Below are 17,205 nucleotides of genomic sequence, written 5' to 3' on the forward strand. Positions count from 1 at the left end.
TTTGGACTGGCTAATAAGCATGCTGGATCATGGCCAAATATTACATTTGATATTCCTGCAAAACGTTGCACGTCCTGATTAAAGGAACATTTAGTAGAATTTGTGAGGACATAACTTGGAAAAACGTTTGAAATTCCATTACTAAAACTTACAGAAATAAGATGACTCGAACTGTTTTGAAATGATCTCAAAATAAAATAAAATATCATTCAACCAAGAGAGACATTGAAGTTGTTGTAAAATTGTACAATATTAGCAACACATCAAACAAAGCTGTCAAATTTTCCGTTAAGATATTTTGGAGGATTCCAATCAGCTGTTGTATCCAAACTGTTGAACAACTTTGAGGGCAAAGCGTTCAGTATAAACTGTATGTTTCTATTTATTTTCATTTAAAAATATCAGTTGATTTGACCCCACCCTCTGTTTAAAATACAAAACAGCTGTGGTTTTGATGGTGTTTGTTCAAGTGAGAGGTCATTGCCTCTACAGCAGTTTTCCGTCGAATCCCAAGAAGCTGGAACATCCTGTGTCTGGAGATCATGAAGCTAACTTTGTTCACCATAACTTGCTGGTGATTGTTGTACTCAGAAATGTGACTACAAAGGACCACTGTTATTTGCAGGGGCCAGGAATCCACATACAATGGATTTATTTGCATTAAGAAGGAGGGGGGGGGGGTAAAATAAAATATTATTAATAGTATAGAAATGTTTCTATGCATGCTCAAATCTTGTACGAGAGGCCTGAGAACTTCACTCTTCTGCACTGGATCTTAGCAGTTCCCAATATTGTGCCTGCATGGTGATGTCAGGTGTTGTTCCTCGTATCTGTTGCAGCCACGTGGTGTACTACCACTGTGCTCCGATCACTACTGGCACCACCTTTACCTTCCACATTTTTTTATCACTCGGGATTGTTACATCTATCACGAATGCTGTCTTCTGATATTTATCCGTCGCCACTAGTATGTTAGGCTGGTTGTCTGTCGCAAGTTTGTTCTGGTTGTTCTCAACCATCTTCAGTGGTGTCTGCCAATCAGTTCGTTCATCCATCCATCAGTTATTCTGTCAAATGTCCTGAAGAATTGACTGCTGAGACCATTTGAAGTTTCTGAGCCACAACGCCAAACCCCATTGAGTTCTATAGTGTTCACCGCCTCTTGCCTTGGGATAGGTTCCAGCTCACAAACCACCCTGAAGAACACCAGCCTGAAAAAAATATTAAATTAATGGATCAAAATAAATACCTAAAGGCCTACCCCCAATAAAAACCTTAAAACTAATACTGGTGTGAGCATCGATACTGAAATATCTCCAATGGCAGATCTTTACGCTCAAAAATTGATTCTCAAATGAAAATGTTGATACTTAAATCTATCAAACCCTAATGTGGAATATATATCATCGAGAGGAACACTCTGCAAAATAAGCTCTTGTGCAAATGATGCCCAGAGGGTGTGAACTACTTTTTCTTCCGCTATGTTAGGCGTAAAAACCCACGCTGCACAGTCAATGTGACTTTGTCTGATAGCGGAGGCATTATGGCAGAGCGTAAAGAGGAGTCATGACTGGCTCTATTTCAGCTCAAAAATGCCGCGACGCTGCTTGTGATGTTTATGCAAAAACGATACGGAGTTGTGGCAACACAACAAACCTTGTGAAACACCTCAGGTTAAACCGCAAAACGTTAAATGAGGCATTCATGAGGCAGACAGAAAAGGAAAATACAATGTTGCTACTTGTACAGGAGGACAAACTGTGTAGCTTTGAATAGTGTTAAGCACTGTTGCTTCAACAAACAACTACATCAATTAATCTTGCCGTTATTATGTCAGCATAGATTTATTTGGGTAAGGCTTTCTGAAAAAAAATCATCATTTAAAGTGGATTACATAGATTAGGTGGCACTTAAACGCAATCAAACAGTTAAAGTGAACCTTGAAAAACATACACTAGAAAAGAAGGTACATCAAATCAAACACTGGCTCTAATTCTTAGACAAAATAAATAAAATGCAGTTGTAGACTAATAAACCCTCGTGATTTTTTCTCATGTTTATGTGTTCCAAATGTTTTTTCCAAACCACCAAATGTTAGATATTTTTGTCTGAAAAGGTAGATTGCTGTGATCGGATGTCTCCCATCTAAAAGGTCTTTGTCACATGACCTGATAAGAGCTGTGCTACCTTTCCAAAGATAGATGTTTCATTTATAGGCTCATATGTTTCTGCCCCCGTGATAAATCTCCTCGCCTTGGTCTTCAGTGAGCATGGATATGAAGTGGGTTCTCATACTGGGAGGTCGATAACTGGCAACGGAACATGCAGATTGTACAAATGTGCTCGAAGGATCAAATTGTAAGTGAATATGTGGTGCAGAAGCGCACGGCTTTGAATTTCACTTGGGTATGAACAGTATAAAATAATCATCGGAATCTTTGGAGGACATTCCAAATGGGAGAAAGTACATGAGTCAAAATAAACTTTGCATGGAAGTTTGTAAATAAGTCCCAAATAAGGCCAAACACATGATTCTCTTGCCAAGTTTCTTAGAGAAGGGAGATATTTTCATCATGAGAATTGTTGTGGACCATGAGATAGTCCAGCAAGAAAGATCGAGGACGTGAAGTATTTTTGTAGAGGACCACAAAACAAGTTAGGGCCCTTTAAAGCCAGTAAAGCTTTATAAACAAATATAAACCGAAGAGAGTTTTCATTTATTTACAATACATTCATGAGTTTAGTTCAAATTCAAGTAAACTTAATAAATACTGAATACACACACTTGGTAGGTGGGCAGTCACTCCAGAAACAACATTTTTATTTGTCAACAACCAATTACATATAAGTATTTTCGATCATGAATAATTCTTAGATCCTTCATAATGTCATCACCGTAAAACAATTCTGAACTCCTGTTTGAATCTCTAAAAGTTTCGCCTTGGTTGACTTGGCTGCTCTGCTTGACTTAACTAAGTAGAGCATCAAATTAACTGCAGCTCGTTGTTAGGCTTTTCCTGCTTGGCTTCTATTAGTGAAGCCTGATAACTTTTTGCCCCCTTGATCATAATCTGAGACATGGCTTGCCGAGCTCACTGGCCCTTTTTGATACTCATTGCTTTGCAAGTTATCTGCTTTTTACGTAGCAGAAGGTGCTTTTAAATAGTAAGCAGTTCACATTTCAAGTTTTTTAAACTCCTTATGCGTTTCTCCGAGGATTAAAACACCTCCCGAAGAATATAGTGGCCTTACCTCCCTTAGGGGCAAGAAATACTGAAATAGCGTGCGGCCACAAACTGCGGAAATTCTTCAGCGTGTTAAGCATCTTTGCTCAGACTATCAAACGGACTTGTGGATATCTTGACAAGGCTGCAACGGTCCATGTTCTGGTTCATTCAGAAACATTTCCCCCGGCAATATTGCGGCGAGCAAGCATTGCAGGCACAAACGATCAAATCACCATGGAATACCATTCCAAGCTTGACTTAGAAGATTACACTCTTACCAGTCTGACATTGGATGCTCTCTGCTTCACGGTAATTTATGAAAGAATCACTTGAGAGCGCAGATGGATTGAACGGCATTACAACCTGTCGAGAATCTGAATATGCACTCAGACACCAGAGTTTTTTTTTTGTATGCTTTAAAAAGTGGCCCTCGGGCTTTTGACCACTTCATGTACATTCTGATATATGCAAGAGGTCATTAAAAAAGTTTGCTCTTTCCTCATAATGCATGCAGAGCAAAAAAAATACTTCCCATGTGAAAAGAGACGGAACTGTACCTCCTTTTAGATATATGCATCGATAGCTGGTGACGTTTTAAACTGGGGAAGCTTGTCCAAAATTTACTATATTCAGTAAGTGGAAACTTGAAGGTCGAATGCAATTTATTTCGAAATGCTGGTCTATGGATATAAAGGGAAATTACAAATTGTATAGTGCTCTGTTCTTATGCTGATGCTTCTTTTAGGAAGTGATGGGGAAAAACAAAACACAAAGTAAAAAAAAACAACAATGTTTTTGACTTCATATGTGTACTTTTCTCACAATTTTTGGTTTAATTCTGAATCCCATGTAGGTAAGCTTTCTCTGTAAAGAACGGCATTTGAACATAAATACTAATCAAAAGCTCGCTCACAAAGGAAATTGCATTTTCATCGACATTTCAACTAGCAAGAAACTAACACGTGTGCACAAATGAGTTATCATTCACATGACTCACTACAGCTCCACCTCTTATTTAGTTATGGCAATTAGTGAGTGAAATTTTAATTGCCTATTTAGTTTTCCTTTTTGTCTTAGAAAGTAATGTGCCAGAAGATAGCAATCAGACTTAAAACTGCCAGTGTTTTTTTTTTTTAAACAATGCAGTAAAACACTTAAAACACATCTGAGTCTTACTAGGTTCATCTGTAAATGTGTTGCACAAGTGTCAAAACCTCCTGTACCCACAAACAACAACTTATCCTCCATCTTATTAGTAGCCCTATCCAAAATGTATTTGTGTTCTCCATCCCATAGAGTCTCTGCCAGTACACCACTTATTGATTCCCAAATCGCCATCTAAATGATTGGTCCTGCTGCACCAACAGATCCAGTCTATTGTAACACCGTACATGACATTTTCTGGTTTATTGACTTTCAAAAAACAAATTAAATAGAATTATTTTTTGGTATGTATTGTTTTAATACTTAGGTGGGGCATTTAGAGTTGTCTCTCAAGCCTTCAAGCAGCAGTGATAGAAGGGGAACACCGGGACACCAGCAGGCTGTATTTTTTATTTATTTTTTGGTCTTTCTACATCTCTCATTTAGCTGAGCAACACAAGGTCACAGAAGGTTCTGCAAGTATTGTAGCTACATAAGGCAAGAGAAATCTTGCTCATGAACCTGGTACCATTCAGAAACAGCTTGCTGCATGCTAGCTTAATCCATTACCCTGCGTGTACAGAATGTGAGTTCCAAGCCCCCAAGAGATAATCATATCATAAAACGATCATTGGTTGTAAATGTGCCTATCCTCCTGCATATATACTGATATACAGCATATTAGAAATACATGTTATTTCATCAATTATGATTCAAGGTAGACACCAAGGTGGGCTCATCAAAAACAAAATATTGAAAGGATCGCTTGCGATATTCATCAAATTGATTTCATAACATGGGAAGTGAATGGAGGACATTGGCGTACATATGTTAGGCATCAAAGAAATAAAATAGCATGAGGTCGCAAGCTTTATAGATTTCTTATTTGACTAAGAGCACGGGCGGGGGGGTGGTGGGGTGGTTCATACAAGACGGTCAGAGGTTAAGTTTAACTTGGCTGCGAGTAGTACAACCCTTCAATGCTTGTCACCAGTGTGCCACCTAAACTTCAGAAGGGGAAAAGCAAACATTGTTAAAAGGTGATTCAAGGAAAATTCATTACACGAGCAATCAATCACTGTTCGTCTTCTCGGATTGCCATTCCCACATGGATATAACATTCCAAGCACATATAGTATATCTTAACCAACACCACTGCATGATCGTAAAACATTTTTACACATTAGATAGCATTAAGTGGACAAAAGTGGAACGTGTGAGCTACTGGAATCAACAATTTTAGTCTTGAAATGCTGAGTTTTTATTTGTCTTCAAAGCATTAAAATCAATTTCACTGTCAGTAATTTTAAAAGGCAATTTGTATTTCTTTCCTTGTTTTTTTAAATCCCTTGAAATATTTTGCATGCAAATGTGTTTAATTGTTGTCGATGTACATTCTTTTGATCATTTTTACGAAGCTAATTTTGTTTGTTTTGTAACTCTGCTTTGCCTTTGGATGTCTTTCGTTGTTTGCAAAAGCTTGGAGGTACTTTTGGTTCTGTGACACTCATTAGTAAGTTACCTCGTGTATGAAACGTGCTATATAAATAAAACTGCCCTGCCTTGCCTTGCCTTAACTTTTCAGTTGTCTATATCCATTGTCAATGAGGTTTTCAAAGGATTTGATGCACTGCATCTCTCCCCAGTAGTGATGCTGCAATTGTTTCCAAACTAAGTGAACCGTTCAGTGATTACGGAGCCTAATGAGGCCATCGTAGGTGAAATGAATACCCAGTTTGTAATGAAATGTCAATACAATACCAATCGAGGAGGTGATGTGCAGCAAACTTGCTGTCAGTGAATCTGCAGCTGCGCTCGCTTGTCTTCTTCATGTTGGCAGCTGTCTCATTCTCATCCCACACTATTTCACACCCACCTTGTTTTGTTTCTGGTGACTCCAGCAGCACTTGCTTTGTTTTGTCAGGTGTTAAGACAGCATGGGTGCCTTTTGGGGAGAGGGGTTCCTCATCTCTCCCTTTATTTTTTTTTAGATATATTGCTGAAGTTTTAACGATTAGGTCAACCCAGAAAGGTTTTTTAAACTGAATTGTAAGCGTATAGATTTTTGGGTGCCGTAGAAATTGGAAATTTGGTCTGTGGCTGGTTTCAGACTTAATGACACATCTTTCTCTGATGCCATCCTTTGTGGAAAACACACACACATGCACCGCCAGAAGACATGCTCACACTCATAATGGATATTAGCAGGCCATGTGGGAGCAGAACTGCTATCTTCGCTCTGTTTTAATTAATGTCATCACAATGAATATGTGGAGAAGCGATAGTCAGTGTAGCGGAGCTCTTCTCAGACTTTATCATTCTTTTCCATTGATACAGTACTTTATTATTCATATTCACATTTTCACAACTACATCATTAAGACACTGAATCCCTGTTGTGGTGAAATGTTGCGGTAACAGGATACACCGATGGTATCGCCTCATTTTTCCCCATCTCTTAATCTAAAAAATATTTTGTTTTTACAATGGAACTTGGTGGAGCAGTCAGATCTCTGCTAAGGTTGAACAATACAGTACAATACAATACAATACAATACAATACAGTAATAAGTGCTTCGCATATCACATTCTATGCGTCAAAATAACTGAAATGCCTGGCAGTGAATGAGTTAAGGTTGTAAAAAGTTCAAAGATTCACAGCATCTGCGTGTCCTTTATTTCAACCGAAGACATTTTTAGTGACTGCCTGGAGCAAAGGAGCATACCACTTTTCCCCTTTTGAAAACACCGAACAACATATGTCAAGGTCAGACCACAAATGGTCAACAAACAGTATCAAGTTGAAAAAAAGAAGGCCCCCCCATCACCACTTCTGTGCTGAGAGAAAAGGAGAGCATCACAAATCCTGCTATAGCTACATGGACTGCCATTTTAGGATTTCAGTTTATTAAAATTACATTTCCATTTCCATGCTTCACACGTCTGTCATTCAAATATTCCTTCCTTCATCAATGACAAATTACAATGTTGCATCTGCTCTGTTTTAATAGCCTCATTCAAAAATGGCAGTGATAATGATGATTCTTTTAGTAGGCCTTAAGGCTCTTTAGCGCAGCTCAACAAGCTACTGAAATGCATAAAGTACATTATGGGTGTGGCGGCTATCATTTCAAAGGACATCTAGTGACCTTCCAGTTCAAAGACGTTAGTGTTTAAACCCCTCTGAGCAGAAACTTATGTCAATGATGATAAGCAAAGAGTTACTGCAGCCCCGCAGCACAAACACTGTTCACATCCACGTAGCTCAGCCAAAGCAAACATCCCTACAATAGAAGCTAAAGATCATCCGTCACTGTCTCCACCTCTCTGCCGCGTGCAATTATTGTTCCTCACGATGAGCAACATCTGCAAGGTGTTGCTTCCTGAAACTTTGGCTTGATTTCTCAAACGGCACATAACTGTTGTTGCTTTTGTTCGTTTGCCTCATTGTAATGCAAAATGCGTCCGTGAGAACTTGGAGCCGTGGAATCAAGCGAGCTGCTCAGTTGATGCCAGCGTATCTCCAAGGAGACGGCAGTGAGTTTTCTACAAGTATTTCCATGTTCCGTCCACAGCAGGGAGCACAATTGCATTAAGAGAGGTCAGCGTTACATAACGGGAGTCATTTCACTGATTGGCCATCCATTTCTGTGCCAGAAAATCTTCATGTTTACTTGAAAGCCATGTGCCTAAGGGGGAAGAGTCTGAACAAAGGTCTAATCAACATACCCTTTGCTCATGGGCTAAGAGACAACTTCTAAATCACTTTGTAAGACTAAAAATATTCTTTACGATCTTTTCCATTGAAATACCAATTAAGATATGTTCATTTTTAAATAGCTAAAGCAGGGTATTCATACTGTAAACAACACAAAGATTACCATTTAAAGTCCCATTCTGTTAACATGGGATTTATGCTTGCTCATGATATTTGGGTTCTCACAAACAAGGTAACGAGTTTAAGAATAAAATATTCTAACCTCTAAGATTGCCCACAAATCATTCCTGCTTGATATTTTTTATATACAGAATTTCCTCTGGTAGCATCTTTATATTATTAACGGTTGTATCTTTAAATGTGGAAAGGAAACTGCTGTAAAACTATAAAAATATGTACCCAATCTTTAATGATTAACATGAAACAATGGGGGCGGGGTCCTTGAGCGCAATCGGTTCAACCTGTGGTCTCATTTGTTTGTTGTTATCTTTTAAACAATATTGAGCAGCCTGGACAAAGACTGTCTAGATAACTTGCATAAGAGACCAAACTGACTTGAGGCTGCCATCATTATTTACAGGGTCAGCCGAAAAAAAATCCTGCGAACCACTATGGTTGAGATAATTGTTTATAAGTCGCACAAGATTTTCCGAGGTCTTGCGAGTAACGCGGAGGTCATGTTTGTGTAACTCTTAGGTCTATTATTCCATAGATTTTTCATTGAGCTGCATGTGGTATGCATCTTTAGAGGTTGCTCAGTACACTGTCCACTGACTGCAACACTGATGTTATGATGATAAACTGCATTAACTATAACATTAATAATACATATACGTTTGTCTTTGGGAGACTCCTTTATAAAAGTAGAGTGGGTTGAGCCGGGGAGGTTATTTCCCAACCCATGGTAGCAACACACAAAACAGACTTGGATATTAATCTTTTTGTAAGTCTTTATTATTATTAAGATACAGGGTTGGGATTGATCGTCGTCCATAGAAGTTGTTTTCACACAGCAGAGCACAAACATTCTTACCAGCCAAATACCACCAACTTGTTGTCTCAACGATGATCGATGATCAAATGATGTTAACAAAACTAAACATCGATCAAACGTAGTGTATTTCTCATTTTGTCTTGCTAGAGAGGGGATGCATTTGAGACTTCAGTTATTCATTTTAGAGCATATATTCTCTCTATATACGTACATTCCTATATATTCCTATATATAGTATATTCAGTGGTCACCATTGTAACTGGCAGTCATGATTTGTTCAGCTTACTTGTTAGCATGCCTTTCCTTTTAGCTGCAACAGACCCATTGCAATCTACCCATTTACCAGACATGGAACCAATACCATCGAGGCTATTAAACAGGAAATGTTGCCCAATGAAATGCAGGAGCATGAATAACTTGCGTATCATTCAAATATCATGTAAAAAAAAAAAAAGTAATCCATCAATTTTTTCTACCGTGTGTGTATCCTGCTCAGAGCCACTGGTATCTGAAACGGATACCAGCTGACTATGGCCAAGTTGCTTGTTGGAATATAATTGATTGTTCCTTCAAGCACCATTGTTTTTGTCTATAGTTAACAATTTAGTAGTAGTGGTAGAAGTAGAAGTGAAATTGTCTACTTTCTAAAAGGCTCATTAAAAAACAAGTTTGGCCTCAGACTGTGTAAAATACTTTTGTTTCTTACAAGTGTGACCTTTTGAAGGTTCAATATTGAGATTCCACTGTTGTTCAGAAAGCAAAACATCATTAGAAATGTTTAACATCCTTTTTCTGCTTCAGACTAGACTACATTTGACACACAAACAGTGTACACTGAGAGATACACCTAATAAGCACAAACTTCCCAGAGGAATGCAACAATTGACCTTCCAGGTGAGTTTTTTTTCCACCAACTTGGCTTCCTCTCAACTGCTCGCCACTGGGTCTCCTGTGCACACAGCAAGTTTCCTTCCGTTCCTTTTGATAAAGATGGAGTAGCTCAGTGGTCAATGTGTTCGTGTGTATATAGAAATTCCTGCCATTCCTCAAGTAAATGGGTCTGACTACAGACTCCAGCTCTGACCCTGACCGTGATGCTGCTGACACTTACTAAAACATGAGAAAGTTACAAAAATTCCAGTAGTGGAAAAGAAAATCACTGTGCTCAATCAAACACGGACAACATTGAATTACCAAAACAAGCTTTTCTTAGGATGAGACTGTAGCAGGTGCTCGACTCTTTTTTGCCAATTTATGTCTTGGATTGGATGCAACATCAATCTTTTTATAAGAGGCCTGATTGCGTTGGTAGAATATTCAAGTCCATGTATTTTTTTTTTTCAGTGTTACCATGCGATTCATAACCTAATTGTGCTATTTCACAGAGGTGGGCATCCCGTCTCAGGGTTTTGTCTGTTCATACCAGATGCAAACCCATTTTGCTGCCAACGAGTGAGGGACTAGAAAGTTACAAAAATCGACGGACTATGGATAGCTGGAAGTGGTTTTACATCCGTCCGTGTATTCGTCCCCAGCCGGGGTCAAATACGACTAACTGCTCAGTTCGTCTGACGGCACAATAATATGGAAGTCTCCCAAAGATAGGCGTTTCCAACACACTCCTTTGTCTCGCATGTGTAATACACCAGTCCACTTCTTGCAGACCTGGAGGAGTGTGCCTGTAAGTTAAGTGGATGTGAATAGTAAATCAGACCGCATATAAGCTGTTCCTTTATACACAACCTAATTGACCTGCATATGAGCTGAAATGCAGAAAAACATCCATTTTCTCATGAACCTTGACTCGTGCTCTTTCTGGTGCCACAGATTCCAGACTTGTTGAGATTCGCTGTATTGAGGCTGGGCTTCGTCGACAGGAAAAAACAGTCTGACAGAAGCTCCGGGAGGATAAAATAATAGCCTGGAGGAATTAAACCTCTAACCTGCACTTGATTAACTTCTTTGACCCCGATTATGTCGCTGTTTATCTCTCATCCTTCCCTCCTCAGTTTCATGAAGCTTGGAGCCGTAAAGCTCAGCTATCAGTGACGATATTTTCCTCCCAGTGGTATTCTCCTCATGTTGTGTTTTCTTAGCATCCCTCTGTCCTTATAATGCAGGGGTGGTTGCACAAGTAAGACATAAGTGAACTTTTCCCAGCAGAATGAGAGCAGGATTCGGATCAGTGTCAGGTCAGAATGAATATATTCCTCGACTTCTCAGATCAGGAAATGTTTATCTTTGCGAATGTTGTCCGTACAAGAGAGTGACTGCGTGAAATTGTACTCACGTGAATACATTGACTATTAAAATTAAGATTAAAAGATTAAAAATCACATTACAGAGGAACTTCGAAGATCAAACACAATTATTCCTGAAAAGTAATCAAAGCTGTTATTTCCATTATAAGCAATAGATACATAAATAAATCACCATAACTTTTGCCACTAAAGCAGTTTTTAACTAGATTTTTGATAATCTTTAAATTTTGCAAGGGAAAAAAATATATACCCCCTGGCCCCCCAAAAAATCCACTCCGACAGAAAAAGCCAGAGGTGGCCAATTATTAAATCAACACACCACACTGGGCAGAAAGTGACACACATGGTTCAATATATCAAAGTTAAACCACACACCAGCAGAAAATGCCGGCGGTTATAATTATTGAACAAAAAAGACACAGTGAGTCCAGTACACCAAAGCCAAACACCATGCCGGCAAAAATGCCTGAGGTGGATATAATTATTAAGCAAAAGCACACGCCAGGCGGAAAACGCCACAGGTGTTACAATTACAACATGGCACAACAGCACGCCAGCGGAAATGGCCAGAGGGGGAGAAAAATATCAAATCAAGCTATGTGATTCACCTTGCTAAAACCAACCCAAACCAGCATGAAGCTGAAAATGGCAACATCATAAACCCAACAAAAATGGCGTACCAACCTAAAAACAGTTGTGTCTCGATCCAAGCCAAAAGCTTTTGTAGCCCCTGAGGGGTGGACACAAGCACCCAACCTTGACCATGATATATAAAGCACCTGTTACCAGGCAAGAGCAGCAATAGTCAAATCCTAACCAATTATTATTAAAACAAAGTCAACAAAAACACAAGAGCCTGCTGCATCATCATAGTACTTGGTGATTTTTTTTTATGAATAAATGTTACAATAATTGCACGACGTTGTTTGTTACCAACATTTTAAAACATTAATTCAACTGTGAAAGCAAATCTGATGATTGTGAATGACAATTGACTATATTTGGAGGATAAAACAGTCCTCTAATAAGTTGATCAATGGATTGACAAGTAATCGTCAAATTAATGGGCAATTATTTGGACACATTAATGAACAAAAATACCAATACATGTAAATCCAGCCCTCCCATCTCCAAACACACACAACGTAGTCACAGTGTAAGTCGCAGTGTAGACTAGAGACAATGGAAAGGCAGAGATGATCCAGGTGCGTAAATCTATCGAGGGGAAGCAATCCACATTAAGAGGTGGCGCAGTCTGCAACCACAAGAGATGTTGCCACAGAGACCACCCAGCCTGGGTAGACATGGGTAAACTCCACACAATGTGCGGTCCAGGGAATCCGCAGGCTGGCATCCCCAGAGGCGAACCAAACACTCGTGTCAATGTGGAGGCTTCAATGAGGTGACACTCGAGTAATTATCCATTTATCCGAGGATGATAGGAGAGACGGTAAAGGAACTGCAGATATAAATGAATAAACCTGATGTATGAATAAATTGGTGAGTAGATAAAAGGAATAAAAAAATGCAGTTAAATGAATAAATATGTGAATACAGTATCAAAATGAAAAAATAAAAACCAAAAGAATCAGTTAAACACTAAGCTACCATCTTAGTCTTGAGCCTCCTTTTAGTAATATCAACAATTTCAGCAGTTTTGATGCCAACTTTTCCAGAGGTGCGGGCTATGATGGCTGAATACGACATCTCCAGAGGTTTTTGTAAGAAATAAAAGGCCTGTGCCTGATTTTTTTTTTTTTTCGGCAATTGATTTGGTGGAATTCTGGTATTGAACAACCAATTAACGTAAGACGTCACAAAAGGTCCTCTTTGCTTAACACTGGTACCATGACTAAGTGTTTTACCCCCCTGAACCAGCTCTGGCCATCTTTCAGACTAAAAGAGCTAAGTATAAATAACAAGAAATCTCACATGACACTGACGATATTCAGCTTGGACACTGAAATCCACATAAAGAGTGAACAAGTCTTCCCAACGTATGATTTTCCTTGCATTCAGTCTCAGTCCAGTTTTTTTCCCAGCCTTATCCAGCTCTCTTTTCCAGGAGTGAGGTGTTTCCGCTCCCAAACTCCCCAAGCGTTCTGGTATTCCCCAGAGGGATATTAATAGGAGCAAAGAGGGAGATATTCTAACACAATCCCTGGAGGGATGACTGGGAAGTAAGAAGTCTGGAAAGGGCTTGTGCTGTATACATGTGTGCACACACACGCATACATACACACACAAACACACACACATGCAATGTGGCTTTTGGAATTGTTTTCAATAGCATGTACTGCAATGCGATTAACCTGCCGTCACATCAGGCAAAATAACAAAGAACGAATGATTCAGAAGTCAGAGTAAGTCGCTTCTGGTGGTTTCTTTAGAAAGCTACTAATCTAACTGACTATTGTGCCATCCTTCACAGAAGGATAGCGGGCAGGCAGATCAACATGAGCAAACCATAATATTTGTTAAGTCCTTGAAATTTTCAATAATAAATTATGGGTTTTTTTCCGTTGTGCTTTAAAGGGTTCTCCGGTGACGTCTCTTTTGTTAGTAGGTCTAAATATTTAATTTGGGGAAGTGTCTGCTGTTACCCATTTGGGGTGCTCAGAACAATGAACTTTTTCCTGTGTTGACATCACAATACATAGAAATGTTGGGTCAAGCACATCTTAAGTGTCCCATTAAACAATGTTATCCTATTCAAGGTTGTCCTGATGTGTGGTATGATAAGTGCGTGTGGTTCAAGTGAAGGCAAGTGACAATCCTTTTGGCAGGATGTTTGGGCATTTTCCAGCCGACAAACGTGGGGAACTGCTTATTGAAGAAAGTCGTTGGCAGCTCAGCATGTTCACAATATCTTTTTTTTTTCCCTTTCCTCACCTTTGCAGACTTTATAAACTAAATTCAGCAAGCTTTACGTATTCGCCTGAATGCGGAATCGCACGACTCCACCTTCTCCAATGCAAAAATAAACTCAGACTCTGACCTTTGGAGTCTCACTTCTTCTTCTATGTTTGCTCCCTGTTTTGTCAGAAATCAGCAGAAGTTGCTCAGGCATTGATTGGTGAGACACTTTGGCTTGGGAGCACTTTTATACCACTGAATCCAACTTTAAAGATTTATCTTTATAGTGGCCTAACAGCAGCTCAAATTTTGCACTGGACAGGAAATAAACGTAAACAAAACTCCCCTCCAATTAGAGCAACGTTCACAGCAGAGGTTGGAGGTTAAATGGAGACACCAGTGGTAGTTTGCTTCTGCAAAGAAACAAGCAATTGTTAATCCAGTGACAGGGTGACATTGGGATCTGGCCCTGCTTTTTTTTTTTTTTTTTTGAACTTCTATGGAGTTAAACAATGTCAAAAGTCAAAGTCAAAGTCAAAGTCAGCTTTATTGTCAATCTCTCCACGTCACAACACGCAAAGAGACCGAAATTACGTTATTCTCTATCCCACGGTGACGAGACACATAACACGATAGACATACAAGTACGCGACACAATATAAAAACAAGAAGGCAAAAAAATTCAAACAATCAATAGTAAGAGTGATCACGAAGCACAAGTCGTTTATCAAAAGCATGAGGCCAAAAGCTCCCTGAGGTAAAAGTTGACTTCTGTACACATTTTCTTGTCCACATTCAGAAGTCCCTAGACACATTTCAATAAGGACCAAGACCTAATTTTAAATTGCTTTCACATGAATATCTGATTGCTTTATTTCCCTTCATTTACTGTTGGGTCATTTTAAACTCAGAGTTTTCTGGTCTGCAGCTTGGAGGCAAGGAGATAAATCCAAGGAAGGAAGTTCAGAGTAAACTTCATGCTAACCCTGAAATATCAGCAAAGAAAACACAGATTAAAGCAATGGGGTTGTTAATATTACTAAAGAAAAACAAGTAAATAAACACTTTAGTGAAAATGTAAACATTTTTGTTCTTGTTAAGACAAAATATTTTAACTGAATCCAATACATTCTCATATGATTTGTAAATTACCACTATTATAATTTATTTCTTGCGAAGAGAAAACATTTGAAATTGAATTTAATCTATACTATGTATCGTTGCCAACTTTTCTGTCTTTAAATCAATATGTAGCTTTATTTGTACTTTTTACATGGGAAATCAACAGTAGTGATCAAGGCTCCCCCTCCCCAAAACACCCCAATAAAAATATCTGCCAGGTTCTTTGCTTGATTTGAATTGAACGATACTACCTTTCTTTATCGTTGATCCAAAGAGAAGTCAAAGACTTATCTAAGTCTACAGGTTTTCCTTCCTTAATGTCACGAAAGGGAAGTTAAAAATGCACGAGACATTATGATGCCGTTGTGTGGGGGAAGATAGGTCTTCTCATTTCAGTGTACAGTTGAGATAGAAAAGCCTACACATGCGTGGTATCTGTTATTTATTCCTGTCCGTCCTGAGCCAAGGTAAGTCAATATTTGGTTCTTTTTGTAGCTCCGAGTGGGTGCATTGTGAGGGGTTCACATTTCAGATCTGTGCTCATCCTTTGCCGTTTGCTCCAACGCCCTCAAACTACATCTATATATATATATATATATATATATATATATATATATATATAATTATTAGTACTAATTTTTACAGTACTTTTCAATAATCTTTCTTTTAAATTTTGATCCTTATAATTTTTAGTTTTACTTTTTTGGATTAGCCTATCTTTCTGAACATTTCTTCTTCTACATCTGCCATATTATGTACTATTTTTTTACATACAGGGCCAATTAAGTGATTATTAAATATGCTTTTACACATTTCCATTGTTTTCTTGTTTTTTTGCTGTGTTCCTTTGATTTTAGGGCCTATAAATCCATATCCTGCAGCTGAGTCATCTTTTCTTGTTGTATTCTATTTCTACAGCATCTTTGGAACAACCAACTGCTCAGCTCAGTCTGCTAGCGACAGCTGGAAGGCAACAAGGTGAGTTTAGTAAATCAAAATAATTTCATTAAAAGCAACCCTGATCTTTAATAGTCTCCTATCATATTCACATCAAGCCAATACAGAAGTGGCTGTTTGAACATGCAGAAGGTGATGATTCAAGATCAAACAAGGAAAGCAAAGCTCAGGTATGATTCTTCTGTTTTGAGCCTTTTAGGTAAAACGACTGGGCAGCATCAAGGAGGCTAAATATTGTAGCGCACATCATACCCTCCCTTACAACTGAAGATTTTTAATCTTTACAAGGACACAAAACAGCCATTGCGCAAATGGTGAGCATAGATGGTACAAGTGTACAGGTTTACTGCAATGAATTGCTTTTCACTGTTTCCTCCAATGATGAGGTTTACTTTCAATTGCAGGATACACTCGTAGCGTTCCAAGGAGCGGGTAACATTTGCAGAATAGAAGCAATTGTTTCCTTTACTGTGCATATAATCGCAATCTTTATTGCCTGTAAGTATCTTGTGAATGGTATGCTGTCTTTCAGATGAAGTTCATCTCATTAAACTGACCTGACAAACTCCCATGTTTATTTTCTCACAGCAGAGAAACAACCTCGGCCACTTAAACCCCTAATAACCTCAACGATGGAGAATGTGTATGAAATTATCTGAATTCACTTGCTTTTGCTCTTCAGTGCTCTTGCTATAATTACTGTTTACATAGACAACATTTCAATCTAAGGTATGTAAGGTAAGATGTAATGTGTGACAGAAAAGTGCCAGGACTGGCATACGCTACATTTAACCAACTACAAAACTATGAGTTTCCTCCTTGATTGTGGGCCAGACTTTTAACCAGACAGCAAAAAGAGCCCGTGGCATTCTCTTCAGCTGAAGAGACAAGAGGGGCCTAACAATTCATGGCTGCTTGACCATGACAT

General features: G+C 38.7%; 1 long non-coding RNA gene across 1 annotated transcript; it reads right to left on the reverse strand.

Annotated features, from left to right (window-relative positions):
- Positions 1-14,726: 14,726 nt before the first annotated feature.
- LOC133157881 (uncharacterized) lies at positions 14,727-15,806 on the reverse strand. Its single transcript, XR_009715100.1, has 2 exons — positions 15,572-15,806; positions 14,727-15,184 (listed from the first exon to the last, which is right to left on the reverse strand). It is a non-coding gene; the product is annotated as an uncharacterized LOC133157881 (long non-coding RNA).
- Positions 15,807-17,205: the final 1,399 nt, after the last annotated feature.

This window comes from Syngnathus typhle, linkage group LG1 (assembly GCF_033458585.1).
Source record: "Syngnathus typhle isolate RoL2023-S1 ecotype Sweden linkage group LG1, RoL_Styp_1.0, whole genome shotgun sequence".
Lineage (NCBI taxonomy): Eukaryota > Metazoa > Chordata > Actinopteri > Syngnathiformes > Syngnathidae > Syngnathus > Syngnathus typhle.